The sequence below is a fragment of the Nilaparvata lugens genome, chromosome 7, assembly GCF_014356525.2.
Source record: "Nilaparvata lugens isolate BPH chromosome 7, ASM1435652v1, whole genome shotgun sequence".
Lineage (NCBI taxonomy): Eukaryota > Metazoa > Arthropoda > Insecta > Hemiptera > Delphacidae > Nilaparvata > Nilaparvata lugens.
This window is the reverse complement of record NC_052510.1, coordinates 55,232,030-55,242,195: the sequence shown is the minus strand read 5'-3', so window position 1 is coordinate 55,242,195 and position 10,166 is coordinate 55,232,030.

The following is a 10,166-nucleotide window of genomic DNA, read 5'->3' as shown; positions in this document are numbered from 1 at the left end:
CGCATCCCCCCAGGTATTTGGACTAAACTTTCTGAATCGATATATCAACTTGAGATAAGACATCACGCTTTCTCAGGAACACTTTTCAGAATTCAATTAATTTAATCTCATAAATTCATTCAGAAAACGCCTCTCGAGGCAAGAGATGAAGCTTAGAGCTTTCTTATGTAACTTTTGATGTGATGAGGATTTGGAAGATCTCTTGACTCATCTTTGAAAGTTACGAAGACTCAGGTGAATATTTCAGGAAGTTGAGGAACAAGTTTCTGAAAATATTGTATATATTACAAAATATTTATAATATTGATTGACATATTGGTGAAACCTAGATTCTGGGTGTTTGGAAACGGCGCTAAATTGGATATTGAAGGGAATCATAATCTGTTGAGCAATCGAAAAGCGATCTGATGATATTTATCACAAGAAGGGCTTTCAGACAACGGTATGCAAAGTAGGAACCAACATAGTAATAAATATTATCTATCTATCTAACTTGTAATCTATTTGTCTCATCTCGAGGGTCAAGTGTAAGAGAGGGCCGGCTGGGCCCCAACTTCGCCCTCCTAGGTCTAAAATAAAGGCAGTCATTCTATTCTATTCTCTCAATTACTTCAGAGGTACCTCATTTTCTTCCCAAATACATTACTGTATGATGTAGTTCAAAGATGATCTACCTTGAACACAGAGCCTTTTTCATTGAAAGACTTTGTTCACCTCAATAAATTATTGTTTTATAATCTGTTGAGGTAAGTTTTAAAGCTGGAAATATATTAAAGTTTATCAGGTTCACATGAAAATTATGATTTTTGGCGATGTTGAGAACAGCAATCAATAGCTTCTTGTGTATATTGAACTTCTTGATCTCATACTCTGAGTAAGTATGTGAATCAGTACAGGTGTGGCTGACCTTGATCGATCCAAGGTTGTTTCCAGCTAATTTCAGTCCGACCAATAAATATGTAACCAAAGTATTCATATTATATTATAAGTGTCACAATGTTAGGGCATAAGATCCTCAGAAAAACTCACTTTCTCATCGAGGAGGAAGTTTATTGAGAATCTATTCTTATTTCATTCATAATTCAAGTTCATTCCAGACTTTGTAAAATATAGTTCAAATGACATATTCAGTTTACAGAAGGGAATTAATGAGACAGCATTTCATTCAGATGCTAATCAAATTGATATTCCCGGGCTTACAAATAATTTTTGAATAGTAGCGCTCATAGAATTTCCATTTAGCTGTTTACCCTGTTGTCAATAGTTGCAGTAACAGAAGTCTTTGGGGTGATTTACAGCATTTCAAATGAAAAAAACTCTCTATTGGTTCTTCAACAACAATAGATATACAAAAAAAGAAACTTTCAGCAAAAATAAAAGAAACCAATCACCTGCAAGGAAAATCCTGTGCGCAGGTGAGAGTTGCTAATACAAATTCAATATGAGTCATTAAGAACTTACAAGAGATGAAATGAGAAATAATATAATATAATATTTTATAAAAGAAGATGATGAATAAGTGGAATAAGGGTGAAAGAGAGAGAGAAAGAATGAAAAGAGAAAGAAAGAAAGATGGCAAACATACAGTACTATTGAAACAAAGATTGATTGATTGATTGAGTACTTTATTTATGTAGATTACAATATATACTGGCTTATACACTTATATACAATAGCTTACAATACAGCAAAGTTATAGATGAATTTACATAATATAGACTAAGAAAATAACTATTGAACTGTATATGATATGAAAAAGCAATTTGTAATATAATAACTATAGATAATAATCATATTGTTATGCATCTACATAAATTGGCGGAGCTTTGGACATATCAATGTCCATTCTTTGGGAAGAATATTAAAAATATCCTCTCCACTAACTCTCTACCAAAGATAAGAGTCACTCAAAAAGTATGTTCTCGATTTTACTGGTAATTATCCATTAAATAGTTCTTTTTTCAAGCAATGTAACAGAATTTCGATTAATATGCTCCATAGGGTAATCTGAAATTCTATTGATTAATTTATTAGCTAGGTAAAATTTGAATACAAATTTAATTTGGATTTTCGTTTAATAATAATTACATAATGAGTCACTACTTGATTATTATTAGCTTCAATCATAGAATCATAGGACTCTAATTCTAGAAAATAAATAAAAACGTAGAAGACTAGCCGAGTTTTGAGTCGGGATTTCGTGGTGACATGGAAAGAAATGTCAGCATCTGAGTAGTTAACAAATGGGGAGAGATTTGTCGTTTTGAGGAGGCGTTCACTCTCAACTCGCAGATGTCAGACGGTTCGAACACTTTTTGCCCTTGTCGTTTGTTTTTGTATGGCAATTTCAATCGTGACACGAAAACGAGAGGGAGGAGAATAAAAAGAGAGGTGAATAGGGAAAAATCTAGCAGAAGTGAAGCGAAATCGGGAAGTAGGGAAAAAGAGGAGAGGGGAGAAAGGATGCGAGAAAGAGAGAGTAGAGGAGAGAGGCAAGAGGAAATTATACAAGAAAGTGAAGATAGAGAAGAGAAGAATGGAAAGAGGAGGGATTCTAGGATGCAGTGATGGAGAGACAAAAGATATGAATGAGAGTAGAGAAGGATGAAATAAAAAAAGATAGAGGAAAGAGGATCGAGTAAGAGTAACAGAAAATAGTAAAGAGTAATGAGCAAAGAAGAAAGAAGAAAGAGGAAAGACAAAAGAAGGAAGAGGGTTGAGAATTTGTAAAAATTAGGAAGGAATTGAGGAGGAAGAGAGAGGACAAAGGATGTAGGATAGAGAAGAGTAGTAGAGAGGTGGAATCTAAGAGTAGAAATGTCAAGGCAGTAGATGAGGAGGAGTTGAGAAAAGAAGGGAAAAGAGTAAATAATACTGAAGATAAGTAGACGGAAAGAGGAAGGAGGTGGCAAGAGAAAGATGGAAGGAAGGAGAGATAGATGTATCTTATTTGCACTTTACAAGTAATGTGGGCGAAGAGGTGGCGGAGAGTGGGGAGAAGAGGAGGAAAACATACAAGAAAGTGAAGAATCTAGCAGAAGTGAAGCAAAATGGGGAAGTGGTGAAAAAGAGGAGAGGGGAGGAAGGATTGATTGATTGATTGATTGATTGATTGAGTACTTTATTTATGTAGATTACAATATATACTGGCTTATACACTTATATACAATAGCTTACAATACAGCAAAATTATAGATGAATTTACATAATATAGACTAAGAAAATAATTATTGAACTGTATATGATATGAAAAAGCAGTTTGTAATATAATAACTATAGATAATAATCATATTGTTATGCATCTACATAAATTGGCGGAGCTTTGGACATATCAATGTCCATTCTTCGGAAAGAATATTAAAAATATCCTCCCCACTAACTCTCTACCAAAACGTTAATTTCGTTATTTAAACTAAGGATTTATTTATTAATGGAAATATTGTAAAAGTTTTAATCAATATGAATATTAAAGAGAAAAAAAAACAGAAAATTGATAGAGTAAAATAATTATATAGGTAGATAAGATCAAATAATTGATTAATAAAATGAAGTAGGCTGAAAGTAGATCAGGGTTATCAACTTTCAGTAATATACAGCATTATGCAGTGGATAATTGAAATAACATGAGTTTATATAATATATATATATATATATATATATATATATATATATATATATATATATATATATATATACAATTCGTTCTATAACATGGTTTAAAGGTTTGTATTTGTGGGATGGGTGGGGGATGGATGTCATGTGATTGTTCTAGGGCCGGAAAGTTTCAGTCATTTGTTCCAAAAGATGTTTTTTTAAAGTTAGGATGAAGCTCGCTCGGCTCTCGATGGACCTGATAGAAACAGGAAGTGCATCCATGCACGACAGGCACTGACTAAGAAGGATTTTGTGAAAATAGTAGTTCGATGATTGGGTATCCTTAAAGTACTTTCTCCGGTTCTAGTATGTGAAGCATCTATCCTCCTACTTCAGAGACAAATTTGAAATCATCTTTAAAATAGTTCGGATTACCGTATATCAAGATATCTCTAACAAGCTTGACTATTCGAAAAAGCCTCTGATTGGGAAGCTTTAATGTTGAACTAGCAATGTGGGCTGGGGTGATATGATCATGGCGTTACAGAGATGCGAGAAAGAGAGAGAGAGAGAAGTAGAGGAGAGAGTCAAGAGGAAAATTTACAAGAAAGTGAAGAATCTAGCAGAAGTGAAGCGAAATGGGGGAGTAGGGAAAAAGAGGAGAGGGGAGAAAGGATGCGAGAAAGAGAGAGTAGAGGAGAGAGGCAAGAGGAAATTATTCAAGAAAGTGAAGATAGAGAAGAGAAGAATGGAAAGAGGAGGGATTCTAGGATGCAGAAATGGAGAGACAATAGATATGAATGAGAGTAGAGAAGGATGAAATAAAAAAAGATAGAGGAAAGAGGATCGAGTAAGAGTAACAGAAAATAGTAAAGAGTAATGAGCAAAGAAGAAAGAAGAAAGAGGAAAGACAAAAGAAGGAAGAGGGTTGAGAATTTGTAAAAATTAGGAAGGAATTGAGGAGGAAGAGAGAGGACAAAGGATGTAGGATAGAGAAGAGTAGTAGAGAGGTGGAATCTAAGAGTAGAAATGTCAAGGCAGTAGATGAGGAGGAGTTGAGAAAAGAAGGGAAAAGAGTAAATAATACTGAAGATAAGTAGACGGAAAGAGGAAGGAGTGTGGCAAGAGAAAGATGGAAGGAAGGAGAGATAGATGTATCTTATTTGCACTTTACAAGTAATGTGGGCGAAGAGGTGGCGGAGAGTGGGGAGAAGAGGAGGAAAACATGGAATAGGTTGAAAGGGTGAAAAGGGGGGAGGGAATTGCGAATGAAAGAGAAGGGCACGTAGAAAAAGAAAGAGGGAAAGAGTTTATTTAGCCTTTACTCCGTCCAGGATATTGGCTTACTTTTGTTCCGTCGATTTTGCAAGCTCTGGCATCATTTCAAACATGTCCAACTAACAGAGAAAAACAAAAAGTAGAGGAAGGAACTTGTCACGTCACAGCGGTAATAAACCGGAACACTCCTGTCTCGGCACTCCAACACCCCGGTGCTTAGCTGCGTAATTCGTCACATGATTAAAAAAAAGAACGGCTGGGGAAGAAACAAATAAAAATTGGGGCTGCGAATGTAAATTTTCATTGTAGAGCTCGTTTTGCAGACATTTGGCTCAAAATGTTCTGTAGTGTATTCTCAACGATAGGACATTATTTCAAGGCCACGGGTTCCTGACTATTTTAAAACCCTCAACTCCCAGAACGATTTAGTTGAAACTTTTCTCTTCTTCCGTATATTATATTTTTTTGCCATAGTCATTCAATCTCAGCTGTTTTCCATGCATGAAATCAAGTCGGTAAACAGCTGTTTGCAGAACAAATAAACATATAATACTCATTACAGCATACTCTACTGGAATGAAACCATATGTTTTCTTCACAGTCGAGTATGTTTCTTATAGTCCGTGCAAATTTACTTCAGACTTGGAGGAATATGCAGCGCAGAGAAATGGAGGGAGATCAGCCAATTACAGTGATTAATAGAGTAAAAGGTGGACTCTCAGACAGGTAACTTCGCATGTGTAGCATGAGCACATGAGAAGTCACTAGAAGTTGGAGATCACTAGCCGCTTCTAAACGACAACATCGCGCCTCTGTAACCATACCGCTGTATGCTTTCTCTGCTGCGCATAACCATCCCAAGTCTGAAATAAATTTGCACGGACTATAGTTCCGAAATAGGAACAGCAAAACTGCTACAAAAAACCACCTTCAGCGCTCCAGGTGGAAGTTTTGTCAACTTCCACAAAATTCCTGTTTCAGAATTTGTAAACTAGGTTATGTTTATTGACCGAGCGAAGTGAGGTCTAAGATTCAAGTCGACGGTTTGGCATTTCACTTAATGTTTAAATGTTTATATGTTGCGCATTTACGGCGAAACGCGGTAATAGATTTCCATGAAATTTGACAGGTATGTTCCTTTTTTAATTGCGCGTCGACGTATATACAAGGTTTTTGGAAATTTTGCATTTCAAGGATAATATAAAAGGAAAAAGGAGCTCCTTCATACGCCAATATTAGAGTAAAAATCAGACCATAGAATTATTCATCATAAACAGCTCCAAGTAATAACTTGTCGAGTTGATGAACCTCGATACACGGAACAGGGAGAGATCTTCAACTACTGATAGATTATCATGGAATGTTAGTTATTGTATAACTTTTATTTGTGTATTTTGAAACGTATACATCAATGAACATTTTATTTTAAGGTGCGTACAGATATACGTGCCGCGAACATGAGCAATTAACTTTTAATCAGCTGACTATATCTGTATTTTTACAGAAACTGTAAGATACAGATATATGGCATCAGCTGATTAAAAGTGAATTGCTCATGTTCGCGGCGCGTAAATCTGTACGCACCTTTATAAAAACAATATAAAACTTGTAGTACCCTTTCTATTTAAAACTTCAAAACATTTCAACGACTAGTTTCGACTTGAAAATGGCCGAAGTAGGTCGAAAGTAGTCGTTGAAATGTTCTAAAGGTTTAAAATGCTTTAAATAAAAAAGGTACTACAAGTGTTTTTAATCAATTTGAATAAAGTAGCCCATATAAGTTAAGTGATTTTATTTTATATCATGTATTGTTGCTAAACAATTAATATATTACCCATTATGACCTTCTAGTCCATTGTAACAAGGTCACAGTTACCAATAATTAAGATTCCCATTATTTGTTGAACTCTAAACAACATTTTGAACTTGTACATTCAATTTCGAAAATCAATCATCCTATAATATATTCTATTATCGTTCACATCAATGCAGTTCAATTGCAAATGGATAGAGTGAGATGTGTTGGAAATTGGATCAGGCATATACAATGGGTCAAGGCTATAAATTAGCTGTGCGAAATTAGAAACGCTTGATCCATGTTTAGTTCGAACTCTGGTAATTTGTGAATTAGAATCGGAATTGACGATCAATGTCAGTAAAAGGATTGCTGTCATAGATATCGATAGCATGATAAGGTTCAACAATGTAGATAAAACAAACCCTGCTTACTTTGATGCTTAAATTTATGCTGTTCCAATTGAAATGGAACATTTTGTGAGCGAATAGAATAAATAATAGTCTTTTCAAGAAACCACTAGGATCATCAACGAACTTGTAGAGATACCTACAACGGTAGTAAAAGCATTGCTGTCATAGATATCGATAGCATGATAAGGTTCAACAATGTAGATAAAACAAACCCTGCTTATTGAATGAAAAAATACTAAGAAATTGTCAAAAAACCACCGATTTATTGATAATTAGAAAGACCGGTTTCGGTTATTACACCATTGTCAATCTCTGATAAACTAAAACTAAATACAAGAACAGCAGAATTTATACTAGTAGGCGAGTACTGCTATTGGTCGAGGGCATGGACGCCTGCCATTGGCCTAGCTAGACAGTCTCCTCCCCCTCAACGGTGTGACAAAATGGCGGCTTAAGCAATAGTAATAACCGAAACCGGTCTTTCTAATTATCAATAAATCAGTGGTTTTTTGACAATTTCTTAGTCTTTTTTCATTCAATATGAATAATTACCACAATATCAACTTCTCAACTACACAAAAAGTGAAACCCTGCTTACTTTGCAGTTTCAATTTATGCAGTTCCAATTGAAATGAAACATTTTGTGAGCGAATAGAATAAATAAAAGATCTTTACAAGAAACCACTAGGATTATCAACGAACTTGTAGATTACCACAACTTTTTATTATTACTTCTCATCTTCTACAGAAGCATTGAGATCTCATCCCACTTTCAAGTAATTTATAAAGTTTCTCGTGTAAGGCAGCAAAATATAACGACCGATAATTATATCATTTCATAATCTCGTTCATTTATTCATTCACTGGAACCTTGTTTTGAATAAGACTTCATCTCAATTCATGACTTCCTCTTCAGAAAATAGCACGGTGGTAATTCATGTAAATGAGAGATGAAAATTCCATATTTAGAGGAAGGTATTCTGTAAATATATTTGAATTATGAGAATATTATAGAGGGAGATACGCCACGAAGAGAAGTATTTTGAATGCGGGGAGAGGTTGTATACATATAAAATCGTGTATAGCCGAAGGTTTCTCGAGGCTATAGGCCTAAATCATGATGAATAGCGGGGAGCACTCCACGATCACCGTCTGTTCAAAAAGTGAAGCTGAATTGAAAAGTTTCGCACCAAAAAGTTGCGAGTTGCTCCAGCAAAGCTTGAAAAGTCATCGGGTCTGAAGATTTGCATAACGCAACGTCAGCCAAAATGGAATATGAATTTTATAAGCTCAACACAACTATGCTTTCTCGCGGAGAGGAGCCGGAGAGCCGAAGAACCCTCACGTCGCTGCTTCACTTCAAAACGATGCTCAATGGATGAATTTCAGAGAGGGAAAATGCTTCCAGGGTGGGGGGATGCCAGTGCTGTTTGCTGATACTCCACTCAAGGTGATTGGTTTATCTATCTGGAAGATACATGCTAACGGCGAGAGCTACTTGGACCAATATTGATACTGTTTCTCCACTGTAACACTAATAATATTAGATGGCATTACTACTAGCCTGTTAACCATTTGAAACTACTCTTGTACTACCAGAGAAAACTACTAAATAGTTTCACTTTTTGTGTAGTTGAGATGTTGATATTGTGATAATTATTCATATTGAATGAAAAAGACTAAGAAATTGTCAAAAAACCACAAATTTATTGATACTTAGAAAGACCGGTTTCGGTTATTAATTCATTGTCAATCTCTGATATACTAGTTTAGTCTTTTTCATTCAAATAAATAGTTTTCTCTGTATAGAACCAGAGAATACTACTATAATGTAAAAAGAAAAATGCGAAAACTACTATAATACTAACTGCTGTATTCTGTGGTACAACCAATCAATTCACCTCACCTACTATAATATATTAGTGCAGCAAGAAATTGTGATTTTTTAAAATTATTTGTACGGAAATGTCGATCAATTTCCGAGAGATTCGGAAGAAGATCAAGATCAGAGATCAAATTCATATTGAAATAAACTATGAGAAAACTCTACCAGGCTCTCACAGCATCTTATGTAGAGTGGATAGAGTTTATTATTGGTTTGTACGAAAATACTATAAATTTTGTTGTAATATTAGAATTCATTTTTTATTCACTGACTATCTAACTTTTTACAAGAACAGATTCAATTGATCACATATGATTACGCTTCCTAGTTTCTGATGAAGAGCAATGTACCTAGAATTTATTCTAGATACCTTGATGAAGAGTGTGCGGATACCAAATTTACTCTCTGTTTAGCAGTGGTTTATACATTACACTGTCTAGTGAATAGAGTTCATTGAAATCGCCAAACGCCAAAAGATACTCTAGGTCTGGATAATAGGTCAATATCATAGTATTGTATTTGTTTTGGCTTGGATGTAACGTGATTAGACTCAATTTTGATTAAGATTACCGAGATTGAACTTATTCTAAGACTGGAGTTACTGATACTAATTGAAAAACTTGATAAAAAACTACAGTCTAGGTAAAATTCTGAATTCAATTATTATTATATCTAGTCTGATACCTGATCCTGAATTGGTTGAATGATAACGGATTATATTCAATAACTAAGTGGTTAGACGAATTTGAAAGAACTTATAGAAATACAGTACAACTTCTCGCTGATGATGATCAAGAATAGTGTATAGATATAATCCTTGGATGATGATCACATAAGAAATGAGGGTGACGAGGGTCAAGGGTTGAATATGAGGAGGGTGATGATACAATAAATATAATGTATTTGATATGATGTATCAAAATGCGGGATTGGAATTAGACAGACGATTAGTGGAGTGATAGCAGATTATAAAAGTTGTGCAATTCAACCAACTAAGGTGGTCCAATACGATTTTCAAGTATTTGTTAATATTGAATTAAATGATTTGAATAATTTTAGAACATTGGAATAAAATATTGAACAGTTGGTTGAAATAGGCTACTTGTACTTATAGAACTTAAGGCTGTGCAAAGGCTAAAAATAAACTTCCTACTGGTAATATTTTTCAAAGATTATCGATTTGTATATCATCAAGCTATCA